Source organism: Leopardus geoffroyi, chromosome D3, assembly GCF_018350155.1.
Source record: "Leopardus geoffroyi isolate Oge1 chromosome D3, O.geoffroyi_Oge1_pat1.0, whole genome shotgun sequence".
Lineage (NCBI taxonomy): Eukaryota > Metazoa > Chordata > Mammalia > Carnivora > Felidae > Leopardus > Leopardus geoffroyi.
Window position 1 is genome coordinate 63557756 of NC_059339.1, and position 12795 is coordinate 63570550.

At 37.5% G+C, this 12795-nt stretch overlaps 1 protein-coding gene across 2 annotated transcripts in view; it reads right to left on the reverse strand.

Annotated features, from left to right (window-relative positions):
* Positions 1-12795, reverse strand: part of RIT2 (Ras like without CAAX 2) — a 381117-nt gene that overhangs the window by 327207 nt on the left and 41115 nt on the right. The window contains exon 1 of one of the 2 annotated variants that reach the window (XM_045456781.1): positions 9929-9991. The exons of the other annotated variant lie outside the window; for it this stretch is intronic. The gene's annotated coding sequence lies outside the window, so the exon portion shown is untranslated. Of the gene's footprint in view, positions 1-9928; positions 9992-12795 lie in introns of those variants that run through there. 2 annotated transcript variants of the gene reach the window in all.

The window sequence follows — 12795 nt, forward strand, 5'->3', positions numbered from 1 at the left end:
AATAGAAGAATTGACAGCAGACAGGATAATGACATCACCCAGTTGAGGACATGGTTAGTTCCAGAATGAGATCCAAAAGTGTCCCTTTGAGGCAATTTATAAATGTGTTACAAATAAGATTAAAAAGATTACTGTATCTCAGAAAGAAGACTAATCTGTAACTTCTAGGAGCTAAATTGGATGATGTTAAGTAACATGTTAAATTAAGAAAAAGAAAAGAGGTACACAGATCTTCCTCAACTTGCAATGGTGTTACAGCTGGATAAACCTGTTTAAGTGGAAAAGATAAGTTGAAAATGTACTTAATAAACCTAACAGACTAAACATCATAGTTTAGCTTAGCCTGCTTTAAAGCTCAGAACATTTACATAAATCTGCAGTTGGGCAAAGCCATCTAACACAAAGCCTATTTTATAATGAAATTGCTGACTCTCTCATGTAATTTATTAAGTACCGTACTGAAAGTGAAAAAACAGAATGGCTGTGTGGGTACAGAACATTGTAAATGTATACATTGTTTACCCTTGTGATCCCTTGGCTCACTGGGAGCTGGGGCTCCCTGTCTATGCCAGATATCACTGGGCTGTCATATCATGGGTCATTAGCTCAGGAAAAGTTCCAAATTCAAAATTCAAAGTACAGATTCTACTGAATCAGTATCATTTTCATACTATTGGGAAGTCAAAAATCATAAGTCAAAACATCATAAGTCAGGAACCATCTGTAATAAAACAAGAGGGTCCCTATGGAATCAAGAAAATTAATTGAAGAGAACATGGAAGGACTCACCTAACAATGTCTAAGGGAATATAAATGATATCTGCCAAATGATTATTTTAATCATCAGGAAGGTGAACTCTTAGAATAATCTGGGTAAAATTTTCCACAGGCCTCTCTGATTTCTTATACTATGTTTCAATTTTTAAAAACTGTTTGCTTTCCTATTCTGTTTGTTTGGTATCTTGATAATAGAAGAGCTTCCTGGAATAACAGAAAATACGTTTCTGGTCATTTGAAAAAGAACCACTCTCATTGTAAATTAGCCATTCTGCTTCTTAAATTACTCTTTATTTTATAAAAAAAATTTGATTAGGGTGAATTAGTCTCAGGATTTATTAATCCCATAGTGCACTCATAAAAGTTTGTTTTCAAATCTGAAAAGCAAAGAAGATCTTGATTCTGTAGAGATGCTCCCATGGTGATATTTGTGACTTTCGATCTGCTGATATTTTCATCTACTCTCTGGTTATCGAATCTAGCTGTGTGCACTGCATTCACCTTGGTTGCTGTTAAATGCATCAGTTCATGGGTACCCTCCAGACCTGTGGAATACGCCAGGGGCTGATATATTGTTATTGTGAAAACTTCTTCAGCTGATTCTGATGGTGCATTTGTTGTGCCTTCTTGAATTACAATAACGCCATGTGTCTGAGAAAAGGGCAGCCCAATAAATTAGGATAGCTTTTCAATTGTTCATGTAAAAAAAAAAAACTCAAAAAATAGAAAGAGGTAGGCATATTCGCCTTATGGATAAAAACTGTGCAAGCAGCCTAATTCCCTCTGTGTAGGGCCTCATGCAGGGCCACGTCCTCCGGTAGTGCCTGATGGATGCCTGATGATGAAAACAATGATGAAATGGCACTAAGAAATCAAGACAGAAATCATGCTCATGGGTCTTAAGAACTCTGTACCAGAGGCTTAATTAGAAGCAGATGAACTTATAAGTTATAAGCAGATAAGTTAGGTCAGTCTCTCAATTTCAAGTGTATCTACCTCAAGTCAAAACATGATGTTCTTCAAGTTCCCCAGAAAAGAATAAAAAATGAACCTGATTAAATGATTAAATATAATAGATTCAACCCTGTCCACAATAGGGAGGATGCATGCTACTTTTTTTTTTTTTTTTTTTTTTTTTGGTATTTCCTTTAGTAACTCCTTAAAGGCACAGACTAAAATGGTTCTTCACTGTGTTTGAGGAAAATGATATAATTTAAAATATAGCACAAAGTGAAAATCCACTTCCCACATGGAATAGATGACATTGTCTAGTACCAGGGGTACTACTGTAGGACTGATTTTGAGGTTTTGTGCATGCTGTTGGCCTAGGGGGGAATAATTTGGATACAAAGGAACGTAAAAGTTCAAACTATGGGAAACTATGGTCTACTAAACAAGGATATAGGTGCAGGAAAGGAAAATAAATGAGCCAGGGGCAGGCAGACACTCTAGGTGTTGGCAAACAGGTCTTTAAACGTTATGGGTTAGCAATATCAGCCTAAACATCAGGACTCAATTCGGTGAACTCTGTACTTAGCCCTCAACTGTTCTCTGAATTTTATTGGCTTCCTTGCCATGTGTGGGTGACCTAGAGCACAGAGATGAATGTTTACACAGAGAAAGAGTCCAGTCCTCTTTGTAAAAGTAAGATTAAATGAGGACATCTCAGTAACATGTCTACATCTGCTCACAGTAGACACTCAGTAACTGCCCATTCGTATCGCACCCAAAGAAGCCAGAGCTGACCAGGACTGCCCAGCACTGTATATGTTTAATGGTACAAGTAGCATTTGCACTTTAAAACTTACTGCTAAAGACAAAGTCCAGGGTGCTAAAGGATGACTCAAGCTCTCTGTAAAGCTAGGCCATCACTGCAAAACCCATCAATACCACAGCACACTGAATCTGAAAACCAACAAAAGTAATATTCCTCCCAAGACTGCACAGACACTGTCATCAAAGTTAATAAACATTTATTGCAAAAGATTATTGGGAAGCTTCCCAGAGCTGTTTTCTCCCAGGGAAATAAGTACTTACAGAAGCGGTGGTTTAAAGGTAACTCGATCACCCATCATATTTTAGGTTGAGAAATGACCAATAGGGGACAGTGTAAGCGGCAGCACTTATGAAACAAGAAGTCAGCACTTGACAGCCGTTTTATTACACTTTGAACATATTGAAGAAATAAATCAGGAAGGTAGTAAAGAATTTGGATTTCTGAAACCCTACGCTTGGGAACCCAAACTCCATGGAGTCTCAGAAGATGGATTGTAGGCACTGAAAACGAGTGAATTTTTCTGGGCATCAGTAAGGACTTCTGCCATCATGGGTCCCCTAGGCCTTGCCAAGAAGAATGACCGGGACAACAGCTTTTCACTGACCAAAACTGCTACAGTCTTTGAGTTACCTTCAGCAAACAAAGCAAACTCCCTCTTTCATTATTCTTGCCTTGTGATACTAATGTCAAAATAAACTTTTATTTAAATATATTCATAGAGTTTTGTTTTTCCATGATCTGAGTTTAGGAAGAAAGAAGGAAAGCAAGAAAAAAAAAAAGCAAGGAAGCAGGCAAGCAAGAAAGTTCTTTGTTCTTGTTCTTACGATGTAGGTTAGATAAGCAAGTTTAACCATCCCGGAGTGTTATATAAATGTGGGGTGCCAGTGGGGACTATTTCTGGATATATAGTACATTGTGTTATCCATTTATTAAGGCAGGGAGAATTGCTACCAGAATGAAATGCTTATTCATATTTGTTGTATCCTGATTTTTTTTTTTGGTCTCTTCTTGTCCCCTAATATATTGTTCTAATCAGCAGACCTATTTTCTGCCCTCTTTGATACCACGATCTTACTTATTGTTTGAGTTAAATCACAGAAGGCTCTAGCCCTTGGCTTTCCCAATGTGAAGCACTATATATAAAATGAGTTACTGCAAATAAGACAAGGCCAGTGCCATAAACCTGTCAACCTCATCTCCAGGATTTTCTTTCCAAATAGCACCACACACTTTCTTGATATTACCTCGCATTGAAAAAGGGCAAGCCTCTATTAAAGTTAGGCATTTATGAATCTCATGTTTCAACACATTCTCAATAATGTAAAGGATATGGGAGTATTAAGCATGGATCATCTTGAATGGGTTTTGGTGAGGATTCATCACGTGTGTGTGTATTAAACCCTTCCCTTACAAGGGTTTCAATATTTAGTCAGTGTGCAAAACAAAAGGCATTTTAGTTTGGGTTTAAGATTTGGTGATAGCATTCTTCAATTTGCCACACTCCACCCCAGAGCATCAAACAATCATGGAACAGCAGATGCTGATATTTTCTCTAGTGATGGAGCTAACCTCCAAAGGATCAACACTTCCTTTTTTGTATATCATTTAAAGCAAAGCCAGATGCAGCAAATGGCTTTGGCCGAGAAATTAGAATTAGATCAGAAGCCAAATATCCTTAGGAGGATTTTTGTGTGTCCTGCTGGGCACACGATACAATATTGGACTTTCTGGATCTATATGAGAAGAGGCTACACCCAATGGACAAACAAAGCTAATTGGAACTGTATCGGCAAGATTTTCTTTTTAGCATGGCATCTGGTCATTTTATTATATCTAAGTTAAAGTGGTAATTGAAATGAACAAAAAAAATGAAGTGAGCAGTGGCTTAGAAGTCAAATACTTCACTGCCATGTTAGATGGTTTAGAATCATAGTCTGACTGTAACTTTGTGGTCACATTGAGCCATATATATATATATTTTTTTAATTTTTTTTCAACGTTTATTTATTTTTGGGACAGAGAGAGACAGAGCATGAACGGGGGAGGGGCAGAGAGAGAGGGAGACACAGAATCGGAAACAGGCTCCAGGCTCCGAGCCATCAGCCCAGAGCCTGACGCGGGGCTCGAACTCACGGACCGCGAGATCGTGACCTGGCTGAAGTCGGACGCTCAACCGACTGCGCCACCCAGGCGCCCCAAGCCATATATATATTTGATAAAAGTACTTACTGACCCCAAAATTACCTTTGGATCTACAGCAGGAGGAATCAAATATGTGGCAAACATGAATGAAAGCCTCAGCTGTGAATTATGACTCAGAAATTAAGATTCTACATTACCTTGCTCTTCCAACAGTGGTTCAGTTTTGGATTCTTCAGGGAGCTTGTTAGAAATGCAGACACTAAAACTACACCCCAGACCTACTGGTTTAGATCACATTTTAACAAGATCCCTGGGTGATTTGTATGGACACTGAAGTGTGAATACACTGCTCTATTTTACTAACGTAGGTGATGTGTCCGTGTTTGTGAACATGAGTGTGCAGGACGCATACATAAGAAGCACACTGTCGTTGAAAATCACAGTTCATAAAAGAGGCTGTTTCACTTTTCAACACACTACAGCCTTGAGCCTATAACTAATACTGTTCCCTGTCTTCTGCTTCTCAGAAATCATTTGCCCCCAATCTTTAGCTTGGTTTCCCATCCCTACTGGCCTTACACCATGGGAAAGCTTTCACAGGGGCTGTAGGCTTGAGGAATGTGGGAATAAAGATTCTTCCCCATTTTTGCAGTGAAAGATGCTCTGAAATTTTCTTAACATAGTAAGAGTAATCACTAGTATTTATTGAGCACATACAGTGTACAAAACTGCCTTGCAAGGGTTTTCATACACATCATCTCATTTATCTTCCTAATAACACTACGATGTGGATATGATTATTCCCCCGTGTTATAGATGCTGAGAGTAAGTTTCAAAAACTTTAGTAAATTACCTAAGGTCAAAGTAGACCTGTAAGAGTCTATTCATATTCATATTCATAATAGTCATTCAACATAAGCACTATGTTAGTCTCATTTTGGGTCATACCACCAAATTACAAGGATTTGGTACTAGTTCAAGCTTGAGCAATATCAGGATTTAATAGGAACTGTCCCCAGACTACATATACATCAGAAATTTGACTAAGAAAACATCACTGTGTTCAAAATATGAAGACAAACAGAACTCAGTGAGTCCACCATCCTCTCACCTTGCCTAAATCAATTCAATGTTTATACTTGCATGGAGATTTTTTTTTAAACTGATACACATCTATTCCAACCTCTTTTGAACTTCTGTAAAACCTTACTAGACTCACATCACTTTGACTACTTCCTAACTTGAATTGCTCTATTGCCACCAGACATGGAATTTCTCCAGCTATACTGTGAACCTCTTAATGGAGATGGGGACCTCCCACACCTTTGTCTTTTATCCCAGAGAGTAGATGGCACTGTGTCTTGCCTTTAGCTTTTTTTCCCCTCCTGCCTTTAGATTTTTTTTTTTCAACGTTTATTTATTTTTGGGACAGAGAGAGACAGAGCATGAACGGGGGAGGGGCAGAGAGAGAGGGAGACACAGAATCGGAAACAGGCTCCAGGCTCTGAGCCATCAGCCCAGAGCCCGACGCGGGGCTCGAACTCACGGACCGCGAGATCGTGACCTGGCTGAAGTGGGACGCTTAACCGACTGCGCCACCCAGGCGCCCCTCCTGCCTTTAGATTTTAATGTGTCTATAGATTAATTGACTAGCAGGCTCTGGACAACCTCTGATTTTTAAAAATGCCCTAGAGTCGGTCCTAGAATTTAGAAATTTACACCAAGTGGGAAGTAAGCGACAGGTCATCTGCCTCCAAGGCAAGTTCAGGGACACTTGCATCAGGGACAGTTAAGCTTCAGGCATAGTCTTTATTCCCTTTGTTAACTGAACTTTATCTGTGAAAACACAGAATTTTAAACAAATAAGTCATTTGAAAGTATGTAGTGAGAAGTACTTTTGAGAAAACAATAGAATTTTAGTGCAGGGGAAAACTTTACAGAGTACAGCATTCCAATTCCCTGAATCTGAAATCATAGAGAGTAAAGAGTAACTCAGACCGGAATGAAGTCTGGTACCCTGATAGCCTGTCCAATATTCTCCTCTTTATTTGACGCTGTATCCATAGTCAAATACACTTACTGCTTGGACTAATAAACTCCCCAGTCAGGTAGAATGATGAACGCCATTAATCTCTTGCAATGAGGCACTTGATTCCAAACCTCACAATGCAGTTAAAATGAGGCCAGAATAATTGAACAGATAATATTGTGCTTTTACTTCAGTGCCCAAGTGGTTGGAAAGGGGATCAGGAGATGCTCTGAGAGAAATCGCAATCCCTCAGTATTATTCTAGACGGTATTTGGTACAGCTTCCACTGGCAAAGCTAAATTCGATATCTTGGTTGATGCCAATGACACTAAGTCCATGGAGCAAAAGATAAATAAACAGATGAGCTTTAAAAATATGGTCATAATCCTGAAGGTGAGACAGGAAATAATCAAAACACTAGAGGAAAAAGCAGGAAAAGACCTCTCTGACCTCAGCCGTAGCAATTTCTTACTTGACACATCCCCAAAGGCAAGGGAATTAAAAGCAAAAATGAACTACTGGGACCTTATGAAGATAAAAAGCTTCTGCACAGCAAAAGGAAACAACCAACAAAACTAAAAGGCAACCAACGGAATGGGAAAAGATATTTGCAAATGACATATCGGACAAAGGGCTAGTATCCAAAATCTATAAAGAGCTCACCAAACTCCACACCCGAAAAACAAATAACCCAGTGAAGAAATGGGCAGAAAACATGAATAGACACTTCTCTAAAGAAGACATCCAGATGGCCAACAGGCACATAAAAAGATGCTCATCGTTGCTCCTCATCAGGGAAATACAAATCAAAACCACACTCAGATATCACCTCACGCCAGTCAGAGTGGCCAAAATGAACAAATCAGGAGACTATAGATGCTGGAGAGGATGTGGAGAAACAGGAACCCTCTTGCACTGTTGGTGGGAATGTAAACTGGTGAAGCCGCTCTGGAAAACAGTGTGGAGGTTCCTGAAAAAATTAAAAATAGACCTACCCTATGACCCAGCAATAGCACTGCTAGGAATTTACCCAAGGGATACAGGAATACTGATGCATAGGGGCACTTGTACCCCAATGTTTATAGCAGCACTCTCAACAATAGCCAAATTATGGAAAGTGCCTAAATGTCCATCAACTGATGAATGGATAAAGAAATTGTGGTTTATATACACAATGGAGTACTACGTGGCAATGAGAAAGAATGAAATATGGCCCTTTGTAGCAACGTGGATGGAACTGGAGAGTGTTATGCTAAGTGAAATAAGCCATACAGAGAAAGACAGATACCACATGTTTTCACTCTTATGTGGATCCTGAGAAACTTAACAGAAACCCATGGGGGAGGGGAAGGAAAAACAAAAAAGGAGGTTAGAGTGGGAGAGAGCCAAAGCATAAGAGACTCTTAAAAACTGAGCACAAACTGAGGGTTGATGGGGGGTGGGAGGGAGGGGAGGGTGGGTGATGGGTATTGAGGAGGGTGCCTTTTGGGATGAGCACTGGGTGTTGTATGGAAACTAATTGAACAATAAATTTCATATACTGAAAAAAATATATAGTCATATTTTATTTGAATAAAGTGCATCCAAGGGAATTCAGCAAAAATAAGCAAATGAACTAAAAAATGATCACAGAATCTCTTATATATGGTAAGAAAAGAATCTCATGTGAGACTGGCAATCAAAATAAGTCTTAATTAAGCTCCATCCTTCTATAAAACCAAGTGGCCCACCCCACTTCAATGTGAGGAAAGTATCTTTATTCCTCACACAGGCCAAGGATGAGTACGGTAGAGAGCAGATGTCTAGAACTTTTTAAATCATTATTACAGCAACTAAATAGGTGACCATGGCATACTCTATGGAAAATTCTTACTACGTACTCATTTAAATTATTATAGCAATCCCTGTGACCAGATATTATAATCCTCACTTTATAGATGAAGAAACTGAGGATCCAAGATCCTGTAACCAGCACATCACATAATTAATAAAGGATTGAGACAGAATTTGGCCTCAAATTTGCCAGATTCCAAAACTAGTACTCACTATCATTTTATGATAGATTATTTCCTGACTCCCTAAGACATTTTAGGTTTATTATTTTTCCATAATGATAAGTTTGCAACTCTATTAATTAGACTCATGTGAAAGAATATTCCACAAAATATATTGCTGTTTCTAAATCTTTTTTGAGCTCTCAAATGTTTTGGTGTAATATATAAATTGATTCACAGAAAATCCATGACTTTCTTGTTCGTGAGAGAAAAATAATAAGTGTGGGGGACCAGACTTTTCTGCATGGTTCTGTAACATGGACCCTGGAAAGGTAACATTTCCTTAGTGTTTAATATGAATTGTTATTGAGAAATTAGGGATATAGTTGGATAAAAATTATTATAGGGTTATGGTTATATTTTTTATTATTATAGACTGATAACAATAAAAAATTAATTTTGGTGTATAATATATTGTGGAAACATATTCGATATCCCTTCAGGATAGTTGAGAGTAAATGTATATACTATATTTCAACACATGGAAGAGGAAATTCCTCAAGATGTTCCAATTACAAATAAGAATGTTACATTCCCTTTCCCTGTATATGTTCTGTGTATCTCTACATATACTGTAATATAGTCTACACTTCTCAGTGGCTGAAGAGATTTTGTTGAGCCTTATTTTTTGTAGTTTATAATATGGGAATTATGAATCCTACTATTCTATTGGAAAGAAAATTGGATTATAATATTAAATATGCACTTTCAAATTGTATAATACTCCCAGAAATTTGATTAGCCACCCTTTGTCCCCACCATGAGAACCAGTAAATCTGGGAGCTCAACAACACTAAGATCATTAGTTTAAATAGCCTCCTCAACAGCCTAGACTTTCTAGCACACTACTAAAAAAAAAGTTAATACACTTTGATAAATATTCATCTTACTTGACAGAGTGGAATGACTACATGCTTAAATATGTGTTAGTGATGCAGTATCAACTCAGTGCATGAAAAGGAAAAAGCAATTCTGACATGCAAATAGGGATCCAGAGTGGCATATAAAGCACTGATTAGACGAAGTCTCCCTAAGTCGAGTATAGTGTAGACAATAGAGATTGTGTGGCAGCCAAGATAAATGAATTTTATTAAGAAAAAAACCCAGAAACTTATGGTTATTTTTAAAGGGGAAAGGCTGGGGACTTACTGAAGGTAAGGACATACTGAAAAGATGGTTCCGGCAGCAGTTACATGTTTACTTTGAGGGTGAAAACAAGAACAAGAAGCTTGAGTCACAAAACAGCAAGTTTAAGTAAAACCATAAAAATTAAGGTATGGCTGGAATCATGCCTTTCTTTTAAATTGTTTTTCAGGGGAGCCTGGGTGGCTCAGTTGGTTAAGCGTCCGACTTCGGCTCAGGTCGTTATCTCGCGGTCCGTGGGTTCGAGCCCCGCGTCAGGCTCTGTGCTGACAGCTCAGAACCTGGAGCCTGCTTCTGATTCTGTGTCTCCCTCTCTCTCTGACCCTCCCCCTATTCATGCTCTGTCTCTCTCTGTCTCAAAAATAAACGTTAAAAAAATTTTTTTTAAAAAATGTTTTTCAGCAAATAAGATTTGAGCAAAAAAAAAAGATAATATATTTTATAAATTTTAGTATGAAATCATTAGATTGCATAATCAATCTATTGGAAGAGAGAGTAGTTTAAAATAAGAGTCACCATATGTGTGTCTGGAACTTTTATTCCCAACCAGCCATTGAAAGCATAGGGTCTACACCTTCAGCTTGAAGAGTGTCGACCAATATGGACTGACTAACTTGGCTCCATGGGTGATTCTTGGGGTTGAAACATCTTGTTTATATGCAGGGAATTAAAACACAATACCCAACCAAGACCTTTCTATTCCTGTAAGAAATGGGAACACTGCTAACTCTAAGCCACTCACACATTTGATAGAAGTCACTTATTTTACTTCTGTTTTGAAACTGATTTTTAACTTTAAGGAGAAGTTTTATGGCCCCCTCTCACAGTAATATGTTCCAATTAAGAATCCAATCCAAAGACTTTGAAGTTCAATTTTGATTCAAAGTTATTTTCCTTTGTTTAGGGTATAGATTTTCTGTCAATATGAAAATGAAAGTAAAACAATTCTCAAATAACAGCTGAGAAAATTAACAAATAGTGAGAACTAAAACACTTTTCTCAAAATCAAGGATTATATACTTCTTTCATTTTGTTACTAAACAGACAAAATACTAAATACTAAACAGCATGGTATGCTACAAATGAAAAGTGGGCCATGAAAATGATGATGGAAACGTCTATTAGGAACCCACAAGAGCTGCGAGTTGAAATACGTGGAAATCACAGGAAGGAATGAGTGAAAAGCATCTTAAAACTTCAACTGTTTTTTTGGTTTGTTTTTGTTTTTGTTTTTGTTTTTGTTTTTTAATGAGAACATTTATGTCCAGAATGTCTAAGAGATTTGGTGAGGGACATAAGCTAAGCAGTGGCAGTACTAGACGCAGTCACAAGATTTCATGACTTCCCTAACATTCAATCAATAAAGGCTGTTAACTTAATGGATGGATGCCCTCATAAGGTGATCACAAATTTCAGAACAGAAACGAGTGGAATCCAATCTTAAATTTGTTGAAAGAAAATAGATTAAGTCAGGGGTAACTGGCATCTTCCCAGCTCCAGAAATCCCAATTCACTGTAAAGTCACACGCCAGAATATATAATAAACTAATAAAAACATTTGTTAAGCATTCGTTTCAAGTTAGAGCAATGCATGGCCTTTTCCGAAGAGAGTTAAGTGCATTTATTATTGGTGAATAGCTTATTCCCCAGACTGCAGTATCTCTAAGTAATATATATTTTGGAGGTGAGAAATCTCCTTTTACATCCTATTACTAAGCTATGCACACTTCCTCAGGATAACATGGGAATTAAATAAAGAGATGCAATTTCACACAGAACACGGTACTTGGGATCAGTAGATGCCAGGCAGGTCTCCATAAAACCAGAGCAATATGATTTCTCAAGCAATTTTTCTTCTGTGTTCATATGATGTATTTTAAACAGAAATGCCTTTTACAATGAAGTTCTGAAATAACAATGGTCCTGATAAGGATCCTTTTCTAGAAATCAGAGCATCAAATTCTAATGTTTAATGAGTTAATTGGCCACATGTCACTGTAACTATAATGCAATCAAAATTTTCATATTCTATAATCTTCACAATAAAAATCCAAATAGATTTATTTTATTGGGAGGTATTAGGTTTTACTGAGTTTTGTCATCATGAGCTCTGTCCTCCCCCCATGTTTACCTTTCCTAAGCATGTAAAATAAATCACAGGATGGCAACTCATTTTATTTTAAATGGACACTTTTCTGGTTTTGCTTGTACTTCTCTGTTTTCCTTATGTCAAGGCGAATCAGTACAACTTTCTGGGATGCTGGGCAAATATCTTTAATCAGTGGTATATACACAGTCCCTGTAACAGTAATCAAAGTGGTTTCTCTTTATTCATTAAAAAATAAATAATACTTCTAATCCCACCCACCCATCCCAACCTTTGGCTTAAAAAATGGAAAATATTGGATACATATACAGGCTATTAGGAATTGTGTGGTAAAAAACAAAAAGAGGGGAAGAACGTAGAACTAGGTAACTTGAACTTCCTACAGTCATAGAGCATTTGAGTAAAAAAATGAAGAAGAAATAGAATTCAGAGATGCAGAAATGGCAGGTGGAAAATCTTTCATATATGTAGATAAAGGCTTAGTCCAAAGTGTGGAGTTAAGGTAAAAAACAAACAAACAAACATGCTTTAGTGAGTAGCATTTATGTTTCTACTATAAAATTATATTCAGATCAATTGGTGCTTATATTATAAGACAATACATTTTAACTTATAGCAACATTTCTCAAGTTTAAAACCTGGTGGATCTCCAACAAAAATATCTTAATGGTAAGACAGATGTGGACTCTGGGTGAACATGATTCTAAGTGAACACTTAAAGAACGCATCATTATTGTATTAAAAATATAAGCACGGGCACTGAAAC